Genomic DNA, 27,622 nt, shown 5'->3' with positions numbered 1-27,622 from the left:
CTAAGTGCATGTTAAGGGACAGTTCGTCAACCACCAGACTACCAGAGTCCTTATCAAGAGAATGAATGATAAAGAAATGCTGAAGAGGCAGAAGGTGGAGTATACATGACCCCTTTTTAAAAAAAAAATTTGTAACACAATTTTCTTTAAATTCTTTTGATTTCAGAAATGGTACCTCAAAAACTTCTTGGCATAAAATGGGGCAAGTTTGGCCTAGATGTCTCGTTCAGTCTCAATCTATATCATTTTTTTTCGAAGAAATTCTTAAACCTACGAGAAGCAACTCATTGATACTTGTAGACATATTTTAAAACCGTGAGAATCAATGAATCTAAAAGGACAATATCTAGAAAGGTCATCATGATAAATAATAGAAAAGCCAATTCCCAGACGAAAAAAATACAATATTTGGCCATCTGTAATCTTCATGGGCCAAGACAAGAACATAATGTCTGTATGAGAGGGGTTGTAGACAATATATACTATATCGTCATAGAATTTAAATAAAATATGCATCAGATTTCAATATTTCAATCAAAATCCTAGTGAAGTATATGGAAAATTTTGCTCTTTGGAAGGGGGAAAATCTTGTATAGTAATATTTTTTGAAGTGTAATATGTGGATCTTGAGTCAGATATGAATTCAAAAACTGGGAATAGAAGGGCATTTGCATTTTGACATTAGAAAGAGAACACGGTTTTCACAATGAAGTGATCATAGTTTGAACCTTTACACTAAAGGAGGTAGCTATGACAGTTTACATTTTTAGGATTATATGATCTGAGGAATGAGCAAGAGTCGTACAGGAAAGATTTGGAGAATTCGCGAGAAGGGGATGGATTTAGTCTTTGTTGTTGGAGGAGCTGTCCTTTCTCTGTCCACCAAGAATACGAGAAATCTGTAGACCTCTGCTGAATGCTTGGTTGAAGAGCATTCTTGTTTGGAATTCTGAAACAAATGGGAACCAAGCCAGGAAGGCAACTGGGATGAATAGAATCAAGCCCATGAATAGTTCATAACTACGAGCAAGTGTCCTAACTGATTTCCAAATTCCAGCTCTCACAACCAAAGGCTTGCAGGCCTGTGCGATCTATATAAACAACAAAGAGAAGTGACACAAACAGATTTCAGAGGATGAAAATGAAGGAACAAGACTGGATTTTGTTTCACAACAACAATCACAGTGCAACCAGTATCACAAGGTAAAGAAATGAGACAAGAAAAGAAAGAGTAACAAACAAGATAGGGACTAGAGTTTATCACTGACCAGCAGCAATCCCCATCCAGTTGGCAAAATTGCAAGAAAGCACACCAAGATGTCGCCAAATGTCATATGGGGAACTACTATTAGAATGATCAAAACGGCAAAAAAGGTGAGGAAGATAAGACCCTTTATCAGTCGAAACACAAGCTGAAAATTTGCACTGAATCTTCGCCTTCCAACAGAGAGAGCCTGCAAATATTTGACCAATCTTGTTAAAAACAAATGCAACACAGTTGGAAGAAGGCATGCGTATTATTTTCAAGTCAAAAGTGAAAGCCTCAAACAAAATTTTCCCTTTTGGAGTAGCCTTTGGCTAAATTTTAAAACTCTCAAAACCTTGCTGAAGGTGGGATTAAATTGAACTGCCTAGAACTTTGCTGAAGGCAGGATTCAATCCAAAGTTTACAGTGCAACCCACCTGGTGATTTCACCAGCTTGACTTGCTGGTTTCACAAACATAGTTGATGTGCATCCAACTATAACGACTCTAGTGTTCAAGTTTAGTACAAGCCTCTGGCTTTAGACATTGTGCTGCAATCCAGTAGTTAAAGTTCTAATATGGAGGAAGCTAAATGGAACGATGGAGTTGGACACAATCTTTTAGAATAGCAATACATTGAAGCATACTTTTCATGTCTGAAGCCTCTTCCATTATGCATGCCAGGGATACGGTTTTGGTTGCACCAAGAAGAACCATGAGGGAAACCTCCTTGTATTTAATTTTTGGACTAAAAGATCTGGCCTCTTACTATGTTATGAAGGGAGAAGTCCTATGTAACTACTTGAACCATGAAAACTTGGTGGTTTTTCAAGATATATGGTAGGAAAGGCATTCACCTTCATCACAAACAAAATTACAAAGATCACCACCCATGAGATACCATAAACCTGTAAACCCATAGAAAAGTGTTAAGTCCAATTTAGTATCCATTTCATAAACATGATAATTCTCACTGTCAACATTGAAGAAAATGCAGAAAGGCATTTACCAGAAAACTTTTGCTCTTGGTAATGTTCAAGTGATATACAAGCCCATACTGGTAGATGAAAAAGCGCAAGGCCAACAATATTTCGGCTATGATGCCACGTTTCCCAGAATGATGGAGATGCTCCTGTTCTTTTTCCCACCAGGATTCCCAACTCTTCTCTGCAGATACACCAATACCTCCGCGGTTGCTTATCCACTTATTCCAATCCGTCCAGTCATCAACAATCTTCTGCCACTCAAACCCTGATGGATTGAAGAGGAATGGAGCAAAAAGCCATGTACCCACCATGAGCCACATCGATATAGTGATCAAAATATATGCAACTGTGCCTTTGTATGAGGTACCAAAGATATGATATACAAGGAGCAGGATCATCAATTCCATTCCCTTAACAAAATGACTGCGTGAGTACAGCCTATAGTTCTCAGCAAACCTGGCATGGAACACCACAAAGCCGCGACCCGTACCCCTGTATTCTGCACCCCCATGAAGCAATGTCCGTCCATAATAGTGGGTCTTTGTTCCAAGAGAAAAAGTGAAAAATACAGGGGCCAACTGTAGTTGCATTATTATGAAATCAGTTAACGCCTTACGAAAACCCTTTTCCAAACCAATTTCAACGATCATAGGTAAAGCCATTAGAAAACCAATTTGCACAAAAGACTGAGAAGCAAGAGCTACTTGAAGAGCCTTGTTGTCCTGAATAGCTGGCTTATTACTCAGCTCTTTTTCAAGACCACTCAGAACAAGATAAAGGCGGCCATAAAGAAACACATACACCGTGAGCACGGTTAGCTGTCAAACCAGAACCAGAGTGATTCAGATAATAATAAAAGATCATATAATCCACAGAGTAAGGAGAGAATGATTCATATGATACCAAGGTACTGAAGTAGAAACCAATAGTGGTGAAATAACATGACATCATCCGGAAGAAGTCAAATCGGTGTCCAAGCCTATAGATATCACGACTCAATGTCTGCTCGCCGTTTCCATTAGCAATCTTCGCCTCAAACATAGAAATCTGGTTAAGGCCCACATCTCTCCCTTTACCAACCTGTATGTATTCATGATGAGTAACACTGCCTTCACGTAGTGTAGAATTGATACCTGTAGACCACAGATAGACGAAAAAAGACAAATGAAGTTAAACATGCAGATCACAAGTTCTTTACTCAAACAAGAAAGAGTCAATGGTCATGGAAATGCCTGCAAATATGTCTTCGCTTAAATTGATGACCTTGGAAGCTTTGCTAACACCCCTCTAGTCAGATGGAAAAGTCTATCAAACACATCTGGATGACCATAGTGGAAGCGAACCCTGAATGAAGGGAAACACAGAGATTATGAATATTAAATCCAATGAACATCAATATACACATCAGGTTATAACAAAATAATTATTCTCAAAAAGCAGAAAATTTGGGCTTTGAATCCATAAGAATAGTCCTTGAAACCTAAGAACCTTGTGAAAGAAATAACACAAATATCAACAAAGAGCACTTTCACCATATTTTAGTAATCTAAAAATCTCTTTCAAGTAAAGAATTGATGTTTAGATCCTCAAAAGCAGTCTATTAGCAGGGTCTCTCTGGTTTTTTAATGCTTCAAGTTTTCAAATAAAATGAAACAACAATATTTCAATGGGGCATCTAGTTGGCAGGCTTCATATACCATTCAGCAGGGACAATATGGTATCAATTTGTATTGGAGATATAATCCATTTCAGATGAAATGATACTGCTTTGGGCAAAAACTGAGATTGGCACCAATTCTATGTTTCTTCTCTGTGGAATAAGGAGAAAGGGGCTCACTGGGGGAGGAAAGGTGTTCCTCATATCATTTACACAGTCTTAAATCTCGCCTTCTGGAATCCAATATGTCTCATATGTACCATTTTCAGATAGACCTCTTGACTCACAAATCTAGTGACAACGCGAAAAGAGTATGAGAGAAGAATTGTATCACTAGCTAAGTTAGCTTTCTCTAGAAATATATACTATTGTGAGCTTCCTAGCCTTCAAATTCCTTGATCTGTCAAAAATATATGTTTTAGAGATTTTAATTAATGCACTTGTTAATCCAGTCCCAAGTTCGGGTAAGGACACCAAATAATGGCTTGACAGCAACCAATAAAATATACCCACATGAATATGGATTACGCATAAGCATGCTAACATCACACCTAAACCAGGTCTATATAAAATCTCACAAAGGTGGCATCACTGGGATCCTTTAGCACCAGAAATATGAAGCATTATTTTCATAAATCATACCTCAAAGGGTTAGCCAATAATCTCTGACCAATAGTTACAAAACTATTCTCCTGGTTTGACATAAACCATGCAAGAGAAGAGACACTGCACAAATTAATGGAAGAATTGTCATGAACAATAGAATAGTTAGTTATATTGACTGCTGATTTACTAGAAGAGCTGCAACCAGGAATCCAATTCAGATTAACAACAGAAACTAAAGTACCTGCCAGTGAATATATGCTCCCTAAGTCCAAGTATCGTTGGATATCGAACACCATCATGCTTCTTAAGAAATTCTTGCAGCAAGTTCCTCATTTTGAAGGCTTCTTCCATATAATTATCCTATTGAGTTGAACATTTAAAAGATCCATCTTTAGGCCAAGGACCAAGTTTACCACAAATTCTAAGCATGCACATCCAAGAGAGTACCTGGTTCATATCTATTGTTTGCAAGCATTCACCACGTGTAAAAATAATGGCATGGTTTGATTTTCCGGCTTTCCCTCACCCAAAATAGCAGGTCCTGGAAGTTTTATCCGATAAATATCCTGCAGAAGAAAATCCAAACATCAATTACAAAGCATTATAATATGACAATGATTTGTATACAAAAGCCTCCTGTATACAAAATCCTAAATACTTGATACTTTAACCAATGTTTTCCTCATTGCAACAGTTTGATATAGAGTTTAACTCATCCCTGGGAGGCTATCTTTTTCTAATATGTTCCTCAGCTATCTGTGAATCTAATAAATTAGCTTTATGATTAATAATTCCTCGGTTCTCTCTCTCTCTCTCTCTCTTTTTTTTTTTTTTTTTTTTTCTGGTTAAGGTTTATACTTTCTGATTAGCATACTATTGCTACAGTAAAAACCCTTCTTTGCTTTCTTTTGTAATTTCAAATGAAATCTTAGTTTGATAACATTGTAGAGAACACTATTGCAGAGCATAGCTGATTCTATCAAGGAAAAGAATAGAATAACAGAGGAGTGTCTACAAAATCAGCAGGAGTACAGTTGTTCTTGATTAAACATGGGATTCAAAAAATGCAATTCTATTAAATTAAATATGTAGTGAGAGTACTATCTCAACATAATGCTACTGGGAGAGGGCATGCATTAGTTCTAATAACCAATGTCTTAAATATATTGATATGTTAGCACCTCTACTGCCTATAAGTGTTGACATATATTTTCAAAGTTCCAACAAAAATTCCTGGTTTTGCTACTAACTATTATGATTTTTCAAATTCAACATCAATATGTCTGTATTTCCAGATTCTCACTCACTGCAAACATCGATATTTTACTTCTTGCTTGTAACTAAAGAATTTTCATATAAATGAAAGAACTTTTTGGTTTTGAAGTGTCCTCAAAGCAATCAATTGCCAATTACTGTTGAAGCCAGGCAACAAAGGCCTTCCCTGTGAAGCACTTCTCATCATAGAAACCAGTGCCAAAGGCCTTAAATTCTAAACAATAAGAGCATCAATATCAAAACTTTACCTGATCTAAATTTTGAACTGGGTCAGAAGAATCGATAGACTTTGGTAAAGCAGCTTTTGCAAGAGCTGAATAATAAACTTCTCTTCTGTCTTTTTGGATTTATCTTTACTAGTTTTCTCAACTTCATCAATGTAGGCTACACGGAGAGATGGTATCTGCCACAAGGAATTAAGGAAATGTAATGACCAGTGGCATGCCAACGCAATAAACAAATTAACAACAAATTAATTTGTGAGATTTACGTTGTCATGAGTCTCAGAATATCTTTGGCACGAGGATCACCAGCTCGTTTATCAATGCCATATTGCTGGCATGACACCACATATGTAAACTTCATATCAGCTACTGCTTGACATTGAGACCATAATGACCTTTCGCTCTTGGAGTGTTCCTCAGAATTAATTCAGCAGCCTTATACCCTTTCTTAGATCTTAAGAAAAATCAAAAATTAAAAATTGCCGAAGTACTGAACAGGTAATGAGGTAAGTACAATTACAACCAAGCTTTCTGTAAGTACCTTCAACTTTGCCATATCAAGGAAAGCCTGAAGCTCCAGACTTTCCGATAATACATCATGCCTCGCACTTGTTTGTTGAAATCATAGAGAAAATAATCAAAATACAAATAGAAAAATCATTATCATATTAACAAAACTGGTAAATCTCAAAAAGTAAATCTTATACCAGTTCTAGTGAGTGTCTGTCCTCTGTATGATGCCCATAGACGAAGTTTTTCTTCCAAGTCTTCATGTCCTTTAAGATCTTCTTCAATTTGCGATCGACTCGTTCAAGAAAGTTTTTCCATTCATCTGCATGACATAGGTCCGTATAATATAAATGGATCATTAATTGATAAAAGAGCAATACCAGTTCAATTTACACAAAACTGTATAGACACCTCTTAAGGGAGAAAAGGAGACAACAAATTAACCTGGGAAGATTTTTGCAAGTAAAAAATTATAGAAACACCATCTTCATTTGGCTCTTTCAGGCTTTGTAGGGAGAACAGCACCTCCTCTTTATAGTAAGGAGTTAAGACACTGCAACAAAAATATTGGTGTATCAGATGATATACGTTGCGAATAAGATATGTAGTAGAAAAGATATCAGCCCAAGTCAAAAGCAGAAGACACCTCCCTCCAAACTACATGCTACTAATAGATACTAAAAAATCCAGCTGCTGCAGACAAAATGATACTTTAGAACAACATTTTCTATTGTGCTTCTTGTTGACATTTTAGAACAACAATCTGAATTGACTTTGGCATTAGGACGGCCAAACTTTAAACCTTAATTTCATCAAGTATAGTTGCAAACTTGAAATAGATGAAGAATGATAGAAAAGTAGCAATATTTAAAGTGAAGAAAGTTTATTGAGTGTTACTGTAATATAGCATCATGAAAGCCAAATTACAATATTTCCAGTAAGAAAGTTCAGAAAGAAGAAAGCTTACGAGAATGAAAGCATATTTCGAACTTTGGGTGCTGGAGGCATGTCCATAAACAACGAATTTGAGAAGAAAGAAATGCGTCTTTTAGCATCTATGTTGGATGGCACATCCATAGCAGACTCCTTGACAGTAAGCAATAGATTCAGCCTTCTTATCTGCCAACAAGAATGCTTCATATAGGAGAGGAATTTTATACTGTAATATAGAAAACCATCACTTGTCTCAACAACAGGAAAGAGATGAAGGAGGAGGAGAATAAGAAGAAGATGTGGGAGAAAGGGAGAAAGAAAGCAGTCATAATAGACTAATGCACATTCATGGGTGGCTCTCCAAGCTTATAAACAGAAGATAAATATTCTGTTGCTCTCATCAGAATACCATCATAGAGTGTGCTACTCAATAACACTGCCAGTGAAATTTACCTTTTCTTTCCAAGCTTCTGTATCTGGTACTGGAAAATTAAGTTCACCAAAGAACTGATGTTGCTGATCAAGGGGCATCATGCCCTCATCCTTTCCATAAGATCCACCATGATTTGAATCTAGCAAACTACATACATAAAATAGTGAACCCACTAATGGCCTCAACATTTGGACATACTAGAAGTTATAGCAGTATGGAAATGATTTACCTCGGAATTGGATCATCCATTATGTCTCTTGTCACAACCTCTAGCATGTCAAGTAGGAGAATTACAACCTTATCTTTGTCCTCTTTGTTATTGTCTTTCTGTATTTGTTAGACTGATTCAGTCAGGACACACTATCACCCTTAGTTCAATAACAAAATATGGAAGCTTTTGTGAGCCATGTTAACTTACCAAAAATACAATAAGGTTAACAAATAGTTCATGGAGGTCAGGGAGAGCACCCATATTCAATTCTTTCATCAAGTTGTCTTTGGATATATGATCATCAACTTTGTTGAAAATATCATTTATAACCCTACACAGAGTAAACCATCATGTCAACAAGAAGATGCATCATGGAATGATCAAATTATATTTTAATAGGTAAAAGCACAAAAAGATAGTACATATAATGAATAAAGGGTGCCTAAAGGCCAACCCAAAGCATATAAGGAGTGTACAACAGGTGCCTAAAGGCAAGAGCAAAAAAGAAGAGGGGAAACCAAAAACTTATCCACCCTCATCTAGAACCTAACTGATCAAAAAAATGATTAAAGATAAAGAACCTTCATCTATAAACAACTTAATCCAAGACTTGGTTAAATGTTGCAAATGGTAAATAAACTTACCGCATTTCATGTTCCCCTTGAACCAAAGAATTAATTATGTTCTTAAAGGAGGCGTAGCACTCACGAACAGCACACTGCATGTAGTGGTCTTGCTGCAATCTTTCTTCAGCTCACTGATTTTCGAATCTTTCCCATTGATATCTTTAGCCATATCCACTGCAATGGGGATCTACATGGTAGATACAAGATAGATGCATATATAGGGGTTTCCCGAAGTCTAATAGAGGAAATTAACTCAGAAAAAACAGACCTTGCTAGCAAGTAAAAATGGAGGCCACTGGATAAGGCTCAAATCAGGGTCATCCCAATATGGGAGAAGCAATAGGCTCATTTCGCTGAAAATTAAAAGAAAGACAGCGTTATAAAGCAGAAACTGCTCACTCCAAAAGAAAAATGGAAATTTCAAAAGTCAATAACATATGACCAGTTTGGAGTAAGGGAAACTGTTCGCTCCAAAAGAAAAATGGAAATTTCAAAAGTCAATAACAAATGACCGGTTTGGAGTAAGGGAAACACTTTACAATTACAGCATCATCATTTTACCTATCATTTATCAGATCCTCTTCTCTGAAACTGCTGATTATTTTGTTCCATAACTGAGCAAACTTTGCTGCCGGGTTTGACTTATCTGATGGGATCTGCAATAACCAATCAGCTCAACAAATCTCCAGGAAAGATCTTTTAATGAATCAATTTAAAAGAAACAGGTGCAAACACACAGATCCTTATTGATTATTACAGATAACGATACACAACAGTCACTCAACCTCATCAAATTTGTGAGATAATGTGGCCAATAATCCCCTATTTTTAGTCTTCTCATTCTCTTCTACTGGAATCAAGCGGAAATTAAAAGCTCCTGGTAGTGACTGAAATCGAGACCTCAGCAATTCTAATGTTCGAATCTGAGAAAAAAAAAATTAAAAGTAAGTTAGGTGTTTCAAGAACCAGTAATTAAGGATCAACACAGGCCAACTTTTCTGAAATGAACCCACAATGTTTTTGTTAATCTATGCATCAGGTTTATTTGAAATGCTAATCAAACCACTCTCAGGAAAAAAAGATTCAATGAGGTTTGAACATATTGGACTAAATTATTCATGCTATGGAGCTCAAATGGGTGCAAATATTCAAGCTATTCATGTCTATATACGCCATGCATGCATCTGTGTTTATGCACATGAAAACATCTATGCTTCCTGGTGGCAAATTGCAATTAAAATTGGTACTTAATTATCATGTTTTATGAAAGTTTGAACCTCATTGAATTGATGCCAAAACAAAAATATACTGAAAAATCAACCGGAAGTCATTATTATAGACACACTCCTGAAAAAGGCTCAACACATGGATAAATGCTTTTACATAAATGATATTTTATACAGATAGATAGATAGATAAATGTATACATACATATACATATACATATTATATATATATATATACATATAAGCAAATTGAGCCAGTATATGCATATACATCTAATGCAGATTTCCACATTCTTTTACATAATCACATTTTAAATGTAAGCATGATGGCATTAGTCTTATTGCTGCAGTGGAACCCTCTAGATGTGCCATAACTTGTGAAACATTTAACTCTTCCTAAGTCTCCTGGAGATGGGAATGAAGCCTCCTTTGATGTACCTACTTTAATGGTCCAGGTATACCCAAACCGATCTTCAATACAATCATGGAATCAGAACTAGAACCTTATCCATTTGAGGCCTTTGACTTTGCAACCTAGTTTGAAAGCTAACCAAAATCATAGAATGCCTCTTAGGTTTGTTTAGTTACCACATAAATACAGTAGGGCATTTGAAAATGAGGGGCGGTTGGTTCAAGGCTTTAAATTCTCTTTCATTTGTAATTTTCAGGCGTAGTGCAAGTTGTATATAATTCCTAGTCCTCTTTCCAGACTTTGTGGACTGGTTGGGTTTAGGTTAAGGAAGTTGTCTTTTGTGGTCCCTCTTTGTTTTTGTGGCGCCTTTAGGCATTTTCTTTGTATACTTCTCGTGTACTTTGGAACACCATTTTTGGTGTTTCTCTTTTATAAATCGCTTCTTTATACCAATCAAAAAGAAGGTACCACATAATGCTCACACTTCAATTTGCTTCAATTGTTAAAACTTTAAGTTTCCATGCAGGCTTCTTAACCTTATCTTGTTCTCCTTTTTGCTTACTTGTAGTTGCAGTTACAGCTGTAGGTAACTGTCATTACCCACATGTGTCTGTCCCAAGGTACATCTCAACTTTCATCACAATGATTGGAGTGTAATTATATACTCTTTTAAGGTGGTTGGAAAGGTGGTCTCCAAGGCTCAAGGGGCGTTTGTGGAAGGTAGACAAATCCTAGATGCGGTGTTGATAGCTAATGAAGCCATTGATTAGGTCCTTAAGAATAATGAGAGTGGCATTTTGTGCAAACTGGATATAAAGAAGGCGTATGATAAAGTGGACTAGACTTTTATTCTCACGGTTATGCAAAAAATAGGTTTTGGGGAAAAATGGATTAGGTGGATTAAGTGGTGCATATCCACTACAAGTTTCTCCGTGTTGATCAATGGAGAACCCCTACGGGCTTCTTCCAAAGCTCCAAGGGTTTGAGACAGGGCAATCCCCTTTCCCCTTATCTCTTTGTGATAGCTATGGAGGTCTTTAGTGCTTTTCTCAAAAGGGCTGTGGAGGGAGGTTTCTTATCCGGTTGTAGGGTGAAGGGTAGGAGTGAAGAAGGGGTCCTAATTTCCCACTTGTTGTTTGCTGATGATACACTGGTGTTCTGTAAACCTTCACAAGATCAATTGACTTATCTCAGTTGGTTACTTATGTGGTTTGAGGCCGTTTCGGGATTGAGAATAAATTTGGAAAAAAGTGAACTCATTCTAGTAGGGAGGGTAGAGAATATGGATGATCTTGCTTGGGAATTTGGTTGTAGACTGGATAATCTTCCAACCACCTATTTGGGGATGCCCTTGGGTGCTCCTTTTAAGTCAGTTACAGTTTGGGATGGTGTGGAAGAGCGCTTCCGAAGAAGGTTAACCATGTGGAAGAGACAATATTTATCCAAAGGAGGGAGGGCAACTCTTATTCGAAGCATGTTATTGAATTTATCCATCTATCTCATGTCATTGTTGTGCTTACCAAGCTCAGTCAGACGAAGATTAGAAAAAATCCAAAGGGACTTCCTTTGGGGTGGGGGCAATTTGGAGCGAAAGCCTCATTTAGTAAGATGGGAGTTGGTGTGTTTAAGTAAGAAGAAAGGAGGTTTGGGGGTCAAATGCCTTTCCATTCTCAACAAGGCTCTCCTTGCTAAATGGAATTGGCGTTTCGCAAATGAGATAGAGGTTTTGTGGAATCAAGTGATTAGAGGGAAGTATGGAGAAAATAGAGGGGGTTGGTGCTCTCGGGAAGTGAGAGGCTCATAGTATGGGGTTTTGGAAAGGAATAAGGATGGATTGGGAGTTGGTGAGCGGTAGGATGGTTTTCATTGTTGGTAATGGGAGGAGGGTGAGATTTTGGAGGGATAGATGGTGCAGGGATTCTCCTTTGTGTATGTCTCTTCCTTCTCTTTTTGCTTTGACTGTTGAGAAGGAAGCGTGGGTGGCAGATATTTGGGACCCTTTGGCTGAGGGGGGTTGGGGGGGTTGAAACCCCTGTTTTTTAAGAGCTTTCAATGATTGGGAGGTAGAGGAGGTGGAAAGATTTTTGGAGAGGCTACATGGTAAGAGAGTTATTGAGGATGTGGAGGATATGGCGTCCTGGACTGAAACTAAGAGTGGTAAATTCTCGGTCAAGTCCCTCTATGTTGCCCTTAAAGCGGGTTGTTCATCTCTATTTCCTTCAAGCTATATTTGGAATGTGAATGTACAGCGCAAGATTAGTTTCTTTGCATGAGAGGCTATGTGGGGCAAAGCTTTAACCTTGGATATGGTCCAAAAAAGAGGACAGGCATTGGCAAATAGATGTTTTATGTGTCTTGAGAAAGAGGAGACCATAAACCATCGTCTCCTTCATTGTTCAAGAACAAGGGTGTTATGGGATCTACTTTTTACTTTATTTGGGGTGTCTTGGGTATTGCCTTCTTTAGTTAGAGAGACCCTTCTAAGCCGGAATGGTCTTTTCGTGGGCAAAAAATGCAAAAAGGCGTGGAGAGCTGCTCCTCTTCACATTTTCTGGACGGTTTGGAAGGCGAGGAATAGATTGACATTCAAGGATGATATGTTATCAATTCAGCGACTAAAACACTCTTTTATCCTTTCTTTTTGGTCCGAGACTAAGTTGTTCATAAATGATTGCCCTCTAACTATAGCTAATTTTATTGATTGTTTGTGCTCTAAGTGTTGTTGGGCTATCTTTGTTTTTTGGCCTTGTTGAAGGCAGGTGTATAGGTATTGTATACCTTGAGTCGCTTTTTTAGCGTCTCTTTTATATATGAAATCTTATTTACTTATCAAAAAAAAAAAAAATTATATACTCTTTTAAGAGGTAGAGGACCATTCCAGCAATAATCTCTGATACAATCTTGTGAGTCCAAAATTATAGCTGTGCTACCTGCTTATTCCTAGTCCTGAAGAAAGGTAATGCAAAGGATATTTGAGATTCTTGACCCATTAGCTTACTGGAGTGTCTCTCTAAGTTGTTGCAAAGTTCTTGCAAATAGATTGAAAAGAATGGTGGCCAAAGTGGTCAATGAAATTTAGAATGCCTCTGTTGAAGGGAGTTAATCTTTCTCTTTTTCTTTTTTTTTCTGTTTTGTTTTTCAATTCTTATTTTTATTTCTGACTTTCAAATGATTAGGGTAACTCAGGATCAGTGAATCTTCTGTCAAAGCCCCCCTCATGAAATCCAATTAAATCCTTGTCTGCTCTATCCTTAAAAGGATCAAATTCAATAATGAACCCAATAAGGCTAGGTTGTGCTAACACAAGGTTATAGAGTCAACTATCAGAGCCCCACTAACACAAGGTAGGAGAGTCAATTATCAGAATCCCACTCAGCACATCCACAACGGGGCAAAGATGAGATGGTGTAAACAAACTTAAAGGAAGAAGTGACAAATGAATTCAAACCACAGTGGGAAGGTTTATACCAGCATGAATTATTTATCATATGGAAGCGCAATATGTGCTTGGACAGAGGGAAAGGGCAGAAGACAACCACAATCAGTAGGAGATATAGAGGGAAGGAAGTTCCACTAACCTCTCCAAGACGCCGAAATGCACCATATAAGCCTCCAAATATTGTGGAGAAGATTGCATACCAAATCTGAGTGTCCATAAAATAAACCTGAAAAAAATCAATGGCATTGCAAGTTAAGATGAAAATGATAGGATGCAATTAAAGTGCATATCAAAAGCAAAACAAAAAAATTAAAAAATTAAAAATTGGATAGGATGGATCCAGCACAGGGACAAAAGATAACATACAAGAACAACCGGAGCCCATAATGAAGCCACAACACCAACATTTTTCTTGGCTGCAAACAGAAAATAGCAGCATTACATACCTCTTGTATAATTTTATTTCTCCAAAAAAAAAAAAAAAAAAAAAAAAAAGAAAAAGAAAAGAAAGAAAACAATTGTTCAGATCATTTTATTCATGTCTACCTTGAGGGAAGAACTCATGCCATTGGTACTTCGTAATGTGAACATCCATGATGGCTTTTGTTGGACCCACAAGAGGCTTTATCTGCAATAAAGAACAAAAACAGATAGCAGTCTCAGGGTGGATTCAAGGAACATATATCAACCCCAACACTCTAAGATTACCTCTCATTCTTCTTTATCTCTTCCTTTTCTTTCTAAACAAAGGAAGAAAAAAATTTAAAAGCATTTCATGAATAGATTTCTTTAAAAGCATTCCCATATCCCCACAAGATTCGTTATTTGAACCAGAAATAAGATCAAGAGAACGGCATATATTCACCGCATTGATGGTAGCTATTCTATGGAGCACAAGATTTTAAGGATCTAAAAGAAAAATACCTCTACAAAGTAACTGAATGCTAACTTTGACATCATCAATAGAACCCAAAACATGGTGTACCTAAAAATGGAAATAGTTCAAAATGTTTTCAGCAAGAAATCAAGACATGCAAACCCCCGCCTCCTCAAACAAAGAATCAAAGTCTGTTCTCTTACTTGAAGAGAGAAAGTGTACTCTCATGCATTCCCCTCGCAACATAGAGCCGAGGCTGCAAGATATCACGTAATATAATGGACATTGTGACAGAAGAAAAACTAACCAAATAATTATATCAACAGTTAAGTTAATTTATCTACAGGCATGTACAAAGTTCTAGTTTAGGAACCAAAAAACATATTAACAAGAAAAAAAATAATAATTCACACATATGCCTATCAGTTTATGCATACCTGAGACCACCACATCATGAGCATCACAATCTTATAGTCTGATCTCTCAAGATACCGGCGAATGAATGGGAACAGAAATAACAATGCAGAGAGCATGTTTGGAGATAAGTAAATGAAGACGAACAAAATGAACAGAGAAGAAGAAGTTGGACTATTGCCAAACCACTTCCTGATGGTCTGTGCAAACCCAGGAGGATTCTTCCAGCTATAAGCATAAGTTACTGGTAAAATTATCACCCACGCTGCTGCAGAAACAACCTTCAACAAATATCTTAGCTTGACATAGAATGGCATGCTCTTCCTTGCTTTCCAGCTCAGAATTACATCAAGAATAGCTGGGGAAAAAAAAACAACAAAAATGTAAAATCAAATTGCAGCTTTCGTTAAGTAAATGCTTGTTATATTGATGACTCAATGAGGAGAACAAACTCATAATAAAGTTAAAATAAAATGCCAGAACAAATCACTAGGAAATCAAAACATTTTGCTCAAAGATAAAGGGAACCCGGAAACGTATCATGAAGACTAACAAGATGACCTAAAAAATTAGATACAGAAAAGTTAAGAAAAGTGATAGTTCACATATAGTTTTAACCAGGGCTTAAAAGAAGGCAGAACTAGTTTGACAACTAAATTTCGGGAAAATTATTGATGTGGCTTATCAGTGTTGCCTATTACAATAGGCTTATTTTTCTTTTTCCTTTTTTTTTTTTACTTTATTAAAAATCAGGATGAAGTAAATAAAGAAATGAGACATCCATATCCTTCACTAAAGTGAAGCCACAGCAAAAATGCTGAGCACTTATATGCCTAAAAGGCATGGATTAGGATTAGGAAAAAAGATAGAAAGCCCCGGATTGCTTTCCTCATAAATATGAAACAGATGGATGGATCCACCAAAAAAAAGGATATGGTGACTACAAACACTAGATGATCACTGTAATTTATATTTATCACAAATTACAAATTAAAGATAAGGACTGCCTCATAATCCGTTACAGTCCTCTCCTCTCATTGAAATATCAAGACATTTTGCCTTTTATCCAGCTCATTGTCAATTAGTTGACAGCTTGAGTGCAATATGAATCAAGAAAATGCAAAGTCCATAGATCAGATGCTTGGTATCTGGTAAACTGAAATTAGGATTATGATGATACCTTAAAGAAAGCAATTAAATAGGTAGTGAACAACATAGAGACATCAATTATTGTTATCTACCTTGAGTAAGCTTTAATATTGCAGCAGTTATGAAGATGCTCATCACTTTTTTGAAAACTTCACCATCAAATATGGAACTTAGTTTCCCCGATCCATTCCAAGAGATTATGATCATTGCCTAGTTCGACAACCAACATGGCATCGTAACATTAACCACAAAGGACAGGAAACAAGGAAATCAGAAACACAAATGAAAAGGGGATTACCTGTAAACTTAAAATGTAAAAGCTCCACATTCTATAAAAACTTCTAAATATATGGCAAAACGAGCGTATCTCAACAAAATTTATTTTTCCCATCCATCTTCTAGCAGCTGGTTTTTTCTCCTGAATATCATGAAAATCCGTTATATAAGAAAAACAGTTTTCTAATCAAAGTCAGGCTGAGAAATAATTGGAGTCATGTTTGAAGAGTATTAAATAAGAAAGTATGTTTTGACTGGAAAATTTTAGTTGAAATAAATCCTGATTTACTAGCTCTCAACAATGACAAGGATTAATCCTTTTAAAGACAGTGAAAAGATGATACAATTATGCAACAAACACTCAAAGTCTCTAGAAACAAATATCAGAATCCAAAATGGTGTGCATCCTGCTATGTTGGTCTAAGTTTACAAAAAGTTGATTTTGCATTTGTTATTCTGGTCTACATTGTGATAATCAAATAACATAAGCTTTTAGAAACCTTTGTAACTTAACATGGTATCAGTGCTCTAGAAAATTAGACATCTCAGGTTCGAGTATGCAAGTGAGGGAGGATATTAGTCTAACTTAACAAAATTAAAGGTATATTTGCAGTAGCCAGTTTAGTGCTGCAATTGGCTTAGAATGAGCTTCTTCATGATATGTGGGACAAGTAGAGCTTTTATTATAGTTTTTGTCTTAGATTGTTAAGCTGGCAGCCCTGTATTCCTGTTCCACTTTTGTTTTAATGAATCAGATTATACTATGATGTGTTTTGGTGTTCAGAATAAATATGGTTGAAGAATGCTTCATAGTTCCGTTAATGATATGATCTATTTGCCATGAGAAATAATTCACCTTCCTTGTTTTTCTACCCAATACTTTATATTCTGAGTTTTTCCATTTTCTTGTCAGTTACTAGTATCACAAAATCTTAAACTCAGTTCCTTTTTTTTCACATGGAAAATAATTCGATTCACTCACAACTCATGAGGACTGTGGTTCATATTGACTTTCTAACTCTCTTCAAAGATTCACCACTCACATAATTGTAATTCTAATAGTATTAGTAGTTATTGTCAGTTAATAAGGCCAAGCATTTATGAACTAATGTGACTACCATGCTGCTAAGCAGTTTTATGTATATGTGCCATTGCCCATGAATTTCTTTACTGATGATAGCTTAGTCAATAGTATTGGACACTATTTGGCCTGTCATAATATGACTGCAGCTATTGTGGTAGACAGACATTTCAACAAGGTGAAGCTTAAGGCTACTAGTGACAAACTTGTTGACAACCTTTCATAAATAACTAGGCAAGTTAGGTTCAGAAGAGAGATGCCTTAACTTGAAGTGTAGTGTTGGTATGACTTGCTATCATATTGACACAGTATGTCACCAATGAGTGATGTGGGTAATAGTTCCATCACTTCTTGCCATCTGAAGTAATGTTTATAAACTTGAAATCTGGAATTACAACTTACATAAGAGGAGTTGAATGAACTTAATTATTCATAATAGTCCTATCTTAAGGAAGTTACTGATAAACAAGACTATTCATGTTTCCTATACAATTACACTCTAGCAGATTGTTCTCCTGGGCAGGGATTAATACAGTGGCTCCAGTGGAGATGCCTGATATGATGATTATAGCCTCTCATGGCTAGTGTGGGTGATTTATGGTTATCCTTGTAAAACTTGGTTATTCAGTAGGAAAGGATAGCAAGAATCTTCTACAGCAACTATTTAATGGTTAAGACTACAGTGGGTAGTTTCCAATTTATCTGGGTGTCAGTCCCTAAGTCCTTAGGGTGTTATTTTGAGATACTGAATGATTATTTGCTCAGGTAGGAGGAGGAAAGGAAAAATTATGTGCCAAATTTTACCCCATCCCCTGTTTGGCAACCTTAAGCTTAATTCTGATGGTCCTTTGTGAGGTAACCTTACGTTGGTTAAGAACCAGAGAGAACCATAGAAGACTAGAAGAGATGATCTGGATTTTCTATAAGCTAACATGCTCTGATTTTGATGCACAATCTAATGCTCGTACATAGGCTTGAGAGAGGCATTCTATAGGGATTATGAATCTTCTCATTAAAGGAAATTCAAATGCAGTCATGTCATCAGCAAGATCTAAGAGATGAAAGCTACTACAGGTGATCATTGGATGAAAGATCTGAACGCAAGGTGCCTGGTGTTGTATGCACAGTTATATGAAAGTTTCTACGGTCTTGTGTGAGGTTGAATGTACATGTATTCCTTGCATTTTAAGACTAGCTTCAAGCTAGGCAACTGCTCATAGAAGATTTTGAAGCTTGTCAAGTCTTGAAAACCTTCAAGGAGTATTCTTTCATTGAGTTTGTCAATCCCGAGTTTCCAAGTGTTCTAGTTTTGGTTGCTGTTTGGCTGGACAAAACCTGTTTGAATTGGGCCAAAAGTTTTTTGTAAGCATTTGTTAAGCTCCACTAGTAGGTATAGTTTGTGTAGGCCAGCATGTATGGCATGAGACTTAAGATTAATTTAAACAGGCCTTGTGGGTAGACCTGAATGTGTCCTGACAATGGATTTAATGTACAACAATGTACACATTAGTAGTGTACTTTATTAAGGCAATAATAGATGGGTCTAGGAATGGAGAAGGTTCAAGGCAAAACCACTGCAAAATTGGTGTACTATTAGCAGCTATCTTGTTAATTGAATTGCTCTCTTATTTGCGCAGATTGTGCTAACTGGTTGTTAATTGTTAATAGTTCAGTCAGCCAACTAGGCAACTGATAAGCTTTCCAACAGGAGCATCAAGTCTTTGGTTGAGTTTATGGGCAATTCTTATACCGCTTGAGTTGGAGGTCGTTGTTGTGTGGATCATCATTTTATGCGGTAGCTCTTGCAATGTACTTGTTTCTTTTTTAGGTTCCTTTTGAAGAAGTCCTCATCCTTTAGCTGCATTTTTATATAATGCTGCTTCTATTTCTTGTGGAAGAAAAAAGAAAAAAATGAAAAAAAAAAAAAAGCAACCTTTTGAAACAAAAGCCACATTACTCTCTAAAGATTGAATAAATCAAGAAGTTTAACCCTCTTTTGTGATAGTGTGTGCTCTGCATGCAAAGAGAATATGTAACTTGCTAAAGAGAATGAATAATATTCCATGAATTTTTCATTTAGGAAATCAATATTCAAATGTTAAAATGAGAAAAATAAACAGAAAAAAATATCAAACAAACAATGCAGGCCAAAATTTATGCATACCTCATCTTCGCTAGAGTTAAACTGTCTTGGAGGCAGACGAAAGAAATCAGCATCAGCACGCATTGGCCAACCCAGCCGAAAACAGTCCATCGACCTACAATTTTGCGCTGGTGAATCAATATGAAAAATAAAACAAAATATAGCAACACAGTGTAAAAAAAAACAGAGAGGATAATACCAAAAGTATTCATTCAAATCATCATAGTTCCTCCATTGGGAATGCTTTGATTTTCCACCTTTGCTCCTTTCAGCTTCCTGCAAACCTCAAATGACCAAATAACATAGATATGGAGCAATTAAAAGTAATAAATAAATAAATAAATAAGAGCTTTTATGGACTCAAGGACAGAAGCAGAAGCAGACCTTCGCAATCGTTTCATAGATTGGAGTTACTACTTTCTTTAAGAAAGCTTCCTCTTCTCCTCCATATGTTGGCTTTACATTTTCACCAGTCATGGGACTGACACTACCAGACAGTGACCCGTATACTTCAAATGCCATCTATATAAATTAGGAAACAACAACAGTATAATTGAGAATTCCAAGAAAAGAAAAAGAAGAAAGATCCAAGAATTTTCAATAAATGAAGAAACCTCAAAATAATAATAATAGTAGTAGTGGTGGTGGTAATTCTTTTTTTCGTTGATCTTTCCTCCAAAGTCTCTCTAGATCTCTCCCTCTAATAAAACTTTTTGAATATATATATATATTGACAATAGTAGTGGTAGTAGACTAGTAGTATTTCTCTTTTTCATTGATCTTTTCCATTGTCACTTCCAATAATGTAATAAAAGTCCTAAAGCAAAAAAAAAATGCTTTGTTTTCTTCCACCTTCATTTCTCTCTCTTTCCAAAATGTGATCTTGGTCTTTGGATAGGAGAGGCTTTTTCACTTCCAGATCTTTTTCTAGTTCCTTTTCAAGAATGCACCCATGTTTCAAACCAAGGCAAACTAGTCTAGAAAGCCAAAATCCCTTCCAAATTCAAAGCTTTTGCAGCAGGAATTATAGGGACGGTTAATACCAATAATGTGTTTCAGATCAGAAGCCTTACAAAGCCCTTGAGATAAACAGATGCATTATTCATTAGCTAGTGGGCAATCAACCAATGATTTATTCAGTCACTGTTATGCTTTGCCAGAGGCATTTTCCATGGTCACACCATTAGTGTGTATGTGTGTGCAAACATTTGCTTAGGATTATACCACTCCAATGATTATAAAATGCTGGTTACAACTCTTAGAGAAACAAAATAAATATAAGGATAAAAAAATCCCATAGGAGATGAGATAATAAAATTTGTGTCATATGCAAGGAAAAAACTAAAATGAAATGCGTACGTGATGGTATATATAGCAAAGGCATTCGGGCATGAATCTTAAATTTGCAGCTTCCCCCCATATTAGAAGATATAAACCCATGTATAACAATTTCCTCTGCTGCACATCCTGCTGAATAGTTGGCAACCTGCCATTTAAAAACAAACATGAAAAATATACAAAAGAAAACTCAAATAAAAATGAGATTAATTAAATTAGCCAGAAGAAAAGTACAAAATTATAAATTTATTAAAGAATGTTGTTCCATGTTGCCAATTAAAAAAGAAAAGAAAGCAGTAGCAAGGCCCTTGTAGTAGCCAAAAATGAATGAGTAGAATAAAAAGATTTGAATAGAAGACTCACCAGAGACTACTCTTGCGACCTAAATAATTGCACCATTTTTTGTAGTTTTTGAAAAGTTTCTTCATCACTTCTGTCACTGCACGGTCATCCAACTAAACATAAATAGTGCACAGTTATTTTATTAAGTCAATAGATAGTATTTTTCATAAATTTAGATCACAAGGCAGAGTAATCTGTGAAGTTAAAACCTTTGGTTGCTGATCAGGCTTTGGAAATTGTCTTATGTGCCCATTTGCTAGCAACAGAATCAAGTGCTCCCTTTGATTTGCCACATTATCTTTCTGCACATTAACAAGGGGGTCATGAATCATGAGAAACTAATTGAGTGATAACAAAAAAGTTAGCTAGTCACCTGGAATCCAAACATAGCCTGAAGCCAGTCTAGAATGTCTTCGTCAGCTTTCCTCTTGTAACCCTTGGGCCATGGTAAACCCCTGGTGTTACGAAGTGCAGCAACAGAAACTTGAATCTACAAAGAGCATAAGCCTCTCAAACTTGATAAAATCAAGAAAGAAGGAAATCAAGTATAAACGTATGACAGATAAATTAGGGAATCAACCTCAGGGAATCTCATAATAGCCTGATTTGTACTATCGGGATCAAGAGGAAGAATATTATAGGGTACATATAGCTCCGTCTTTTCCTTGACCTCAGTGTGAGCTTGCAAAATCTATGTACAAAAGAAAAAAAATTCATCATATCATTATTCACATAAGATAGCTGCCATCTGCATTAGAAAGTTCTTAGACGAAGCAGACTGCTCTCAGCATGAAAAAGCATTGAGATAACCGTTCATTCAAATAGTGGACATCATTCAAAATTCACTGGTGAAAAGCAATCAGTTTCACCTCATCAGCAACTTCAACAGATTCTGTCAGATTGACAGCTTTCAGGACCTCAAAGAGAACAGCAGCTGTTTGATATGCTTTTGTAAGCTGAGCTCTGAATTAGGAAAAATGCCGTCAAACAAAACAGTTTGTAGCAAATCATCAGAAAAATGTATCAAATCTCAAGACAACATACCGATCAGCTTTATCAGCAGCCTTCTGCAAAGCTTGAATATATTTTTTGTAGTAATGTTGATAAAAACTTTGCATTTCACGAGCATCACTTTTTGCCCTTCCTGCAAGTGTAATTTCATTTTCCTGGGAAGAATAGAAAGGATGAACTAACTTATATCACACTTCCAAACATGGATCCGCATAACTATAGAGACAACTTCTTTCCTTCTATCTTTGCTTCTAATATGAACTATTAATGTCAGCCAGAAGAAAAGGGAAGCGTAAGCCAAGTATATCCAGAGTAAACAGGATCAACCCTCAGAAATGGAACTAGCAGAATCAACTACAAAATAGGTCATGTACAAAATCCAAGAAAAACTCATTACTCCAACCAGTTGATACCAAACCCCAAAAAAACAAAGAATGTAAAAGTAAGGATTTGAACATAAGGATTGAAGCTTGATTCCTCTAGCTGCTTGTAGCATTCTTTCTTCATGCACCAAAAGAGAGAGTAGGGACCAGTCACCCAACTGATTTTCTCCCTTTTACCATAAACCATTCATGACAAACCAAAAACTCTCAATCTGACCTCAGCATCAACCACTGCACCTCAGAGATATTTAGGAAAAGAGATGCAACTCCTATGAGATATCTCATTGCAATAAAAGGTGACTTGCTATCTCTCCATCTTTTTTATGCACACACAGCATCAACCGGGAAGAATTCTGCCTCTCTAACTCAACTGCTCTGTAGCAAGGCTCATCCTTTGAACCCCAAATCATGGAACTATGTACAATAACAAAAAAAAAAAAAAAAAAAAAAAAAAGCAACTACCACAATAGGAAACTGGAAAATATTATTATCTATGAGAAGAAAATACAAAGAAGGATGAGACATCTACAAAAAGATCAGCAAAAACAAAATAAAGTGTGCAAGTAAAAAAGGCAACTCCCAGAAACAAGTGACCAAACTCCAAAATCCCAAACAAAACCTAACAACACTTAAGGGGGAGGAATCCTCTACAAACTGCCAGATAAATCAGTTCTCTCTGAAAGCCTATAGCTTTAAAGGAGAGGACCATCCCAACCTTCTAGAAAGATAAAACAATTTGTGGAATACAGCAATAAATTCTCCACAGCCATCTCCTACCTGGAAACATCCATGAAAGTATTATCACCAAGACTCCTCTCCACCAAGAGATCACTAACAACTGGATGCCAGAATCAAGCTTTCTAGTAAAGTTAGCATCTCAACCTTAAAAGCTAAAACACTGCCATATTAGATGCACTCCATATAGAGCAAAGAGTGAAGTAGAACTTTTAGGTGTTTCCATTGTCACAGCCCAGGCACAACGACACAATTATCAGAGTTGTGCTCTACCATTGAGCTAATAGCTCATTGTGCAGTGCAGGCCTCCCACTGGGGACCACTATGCCAAAAGCGAGAGAAACCCCATCCCTCTTTCCTTTTCTTGCCCCCATGTTGCCACTCAGGAGGGAGATGGGAAACTCCAGAGTATACATTTTCACAGGTCAAAGGAAGAAATTTTATTTGTTGGTGAGAATCACGGCCCAGCAGCTCATAGCATTTTGAACTGGATATAAACTCAATGAATTTAGGAAATTTTATGAAGGCAAAGGGAGCACTAAACACTATACTACACCAGGTAAGCTATAACAAAATGGTATAGCAGAAAGAATGATCATGAGCTAGAGATATGATGATATGTGTAGGCTTGCCAAAATCATTATTGTCTAAGGCTGTTAATATGGCATGCTATGATGTCAATAGTTCACCATCTTTGATTACCAGCACAAAGATCTCTGGAGAGATTTGTGACAGAAAAACTGGTTAACTACTCCAGTTTGAGAAGATTTTCTTGCCAGGTCCTTGTTTGTGTGCAGGGGTCATAGCAGTTAATGATGGAACCAAACTCCAAATAATGCATTTTTATGGGATATGAAGAAAAGTTATGAAAGGGTATAAATTTTGGGATCTAATTGCACAGAAAATTTTGATAAGTAATGATGTTGTTTTCAAAAAAGACAATAAGTTCAATTTAAACACAGATGCGGTTTATAAACAAGTGGAGGCTCAGAGACAACATCTGTTGCTCAACTCCCTTTCTCTTCTTCTTCTACTTTCTTTTTTTGCAACCCCAAATGTTCAACTTCCATAAGGAGACTACTCAAACAAGTCTCTTTCTTCTCTTCTTTCTTTGATTCCCAAATTATCGTCTAAGAAAGGCATAAATAGTTTAGGTCATAAAAGAAACAGAAAGGGAAAAACAAAAACTTACAATAGAAAAAGGCTTTCTGAAAGGGTATGTTAGCACAATGAACTTATTTTTCCTTTAAAAAAACACCTAACCGTGACAATTTATCAGAAAAAATAGAAAATATCAATGTTACATTTAAAAGAAATAATCATATCACAGCCAAAGGACCAAATGATTGATGCCACCTATCATAGAAATGAAGAGGTATAGAAACTTCTGAAATGGCTGGAACAAAAGTTCTTACTGAAACAAGGGTATTAAAACTATTGTCAATAACAAATTGATTACACAAAAAGAAACAACTGTTTTTGCTTACTAATTTTTCTTTATGATTTATTGATCTTATAATTGGACATTTCTCACTTCACAAGTGAGGACATTTCCCTACTCAACATGAATGCCTTAAATAATAATTATACTTAAATTTTGGTCTTAAAACCACAAGAATAATAGTTTTGTTCATCTAAACTGCTCATTCTTATGTTACGAGATTATGAGCATCTTAACAACAGTGCTTACCCTCTCTAAGCGTTGAAGAAGTGCAGTTTTAAATTGTCGAACACCACGTCCACTTGATGTGGGATCTAATCTGTGAGCTTTCTCAAATGCATAGAATCGACCTAATTTGAGCACCAATGTAGATAAGCATTAGAGTCCATATTTAAATCAGCTCATTTAATAACCAATTTGCATCTATTTTGAAATATAATTGAATCACTGACAACAGAGTATGTTATAAGACATGCCAATATCAAAAGGAAAAAGGAACAAGTAAAAATGGAAAAGTAAAGCCAACAAAAAAAAAAATGTACAGAACCTATAAGTGCACTTAAACTTGATTAAGATTGATATAAAATAAAATGGAATTAAGTACAAACTGGTTTGAGGATAAATAATTTGAAGGGATAAAAACAAACAAAGGAACAAATGGGCATTGTCACTTCTATGTTTTATGCACCATCAAATAACCAATGATTCATATAGCATTATATATTGAAAATAAAGCCAAACATTCACATGTTTAAGTAATAACATCTTCCGGGGATTAAAATTTGTGCATTCATTGAAATTTACTCAGAGGAAATATTGCTTATGTCATTCATAAGCAGTATGTGTTTCATATGTTGATCTGAGTGAGAGCTGCTGCATACAATTTTTTTCTGATCTGAAAACACCTAGAAATTCAACCATTTAATTTCATATAATCTTTTTACATTGAAGATTTAATTTGACCCCACTACTCCAAGTAAATTACCTGAGCATACTGTCAAAATTCAAGGAATGACTGGCAGGAAGTGACACAAACAAGAAGATGAGCAACTTTTGAGATGAGAAAGAGGGAGACTACAATGCGTCTGAAAAAAAAGGAGGGAAAAAGGTAGAATTAGGATTTGTGGATTGAGTAAGGATACAAAGAATACGGTTTCAAATAGGTTATGGCTGGAATTAAGGGGAAAGCTTGATGTAGACCGTAAGGGAAATTTAGAAGTTTCAACTATAGGGCAAAAAAGACAGGTCTTATCTGGCTTATGATCAAACTACGGTGGTGATTAAAAAGAAAAAAAAAAAAATGGGATAGGGAAGAAATGAGTATGTGTAGAAGTTGCAGAAAACAAAACAGAAGCTTCCAAAATATAAAATCACAACAAAGAAGTTTAATTCTAAAAGATAATACAAAAATTAAGCATGTAGAATCAGGAAAGAAACAACAAATCATCAATTGCTGGATGAGATGGAACTTACAAAGATAAGCAACCCTTGGATTGCTGGATTCAACTTCGTTGGCAACACGAAGAATCGGAGCAATCTCGACTAATGATGATGGCACAACCTCACTATCCATCATCGCCTCCCCTAAATTTCCTGCAGTCTGAGTCCGCACAATCCGCCTCGGCGGTTGCTGCTCAGACCCTCTTCTGTACGCCATCTCTTCTCCCCCAACCAAATACCCACTTCAAGTTCCCTCTTTACCTGCATCCCCAAAATCCACCACACATAAATAAGGCAAAAGCCCGTTTGGTTGCTCAGAAAATTGAAGAAAACACAACATTTCGATATTGAATATTCCTATCTCACTAACGAAAAAATCAAAGGAATCCAAATACCCAAAGCGAATCAAGAAAACAGAAAAATGAAACTCAGATTCAAACTAAAACAGAATCCAAACATTCCAATCACCTACTGTTTGGTTGCTAAGGGGAAAAAAAAAACAAAAGACAAGAAGGCTTCAAATAGTTATGTGATTTGTGCTGTACTTGTATCTACAAATGGCGAAATCAAGAACCTACACTGGGTCATGGCCATGAGAAGAAAAATAAGAGGAAAACAGAGCAGGGAAGAGAAATGAAGAAGAAGATATGAAAGAGAAGTAGTGTTACCAGAAGACATAAAAAGAGAAAAACCCAAAAATCCCAAAACCCAAGAGCTCCAGATTACTACGAAACAGCTGAAATCATCAGAAAAAACAGAGAAGAAAACGCCATGAAAGACAAGGAGAGATTGCAGAGACCAGTGAGTGAGTGAGTCAATGAAGATGAAGTCGTAGGTGACTTAGGAGGGTAACATGAAGAAGAAAGCAACTGTCTACGTCCATCCAATCAGAATTTGGCACGTCACCATGTCGTTCTTTTATTTTTCTTTTTTCCATATCTTTTTTCAAAAATTAATGTTGTTTGTAAATACTAAATAGCTTTTCTACTGCCGCCTTCTATGACTACCCTTTTCATGAGAAAGAGGTTTTCTTTTTTAGATGCCTCAGTGGTTCTAAACTTTTAATTAATTATGGTTTTCCCACAAAAAAAAAAGAAAAAAAAAATCCCAATGCAAAGTGGAAGACCCTTTCTCTTAGTTAAGATCAACTATTTATAAGTTTTGGGTTTTTTTTTCAACTTTTTGCTAGTTTTGATCAAAACAAAAGCT

General features: G+C 36.2%; 1 pseudogene; it reads right to left on the bottom strand.

The window, feature by feature from the left end:
- Window positions 1-638: 638 nt before the first annotated feature.
- LOC117927547 lies at window positions 639-27,221 on the bottom strand (annotated as a pseudogene).
- Window positions 27,222-27,622: the final 401 nt, after the last annotated feature.

This window comes from Vitis riparia, chromosome 13, assembly GCF_004353265.1.
Source record: "Vitis riparia cultivar Riparia Gloire de Montpellier isolate 1030 chromosome 13, EGFV_Vit.rip_1.0, whole genome shotgun sequence".
NCBI lineage: Eukaryota > Viridiplantae > Streptophyta > Magnoliopsida > Vitales > Vitaceae > Vitis > Vitis riparia.
Note: the sequence above shows the minus strand (reverse complement) of the source record. Positions and strands in the feature narration are given on the sequence as shown.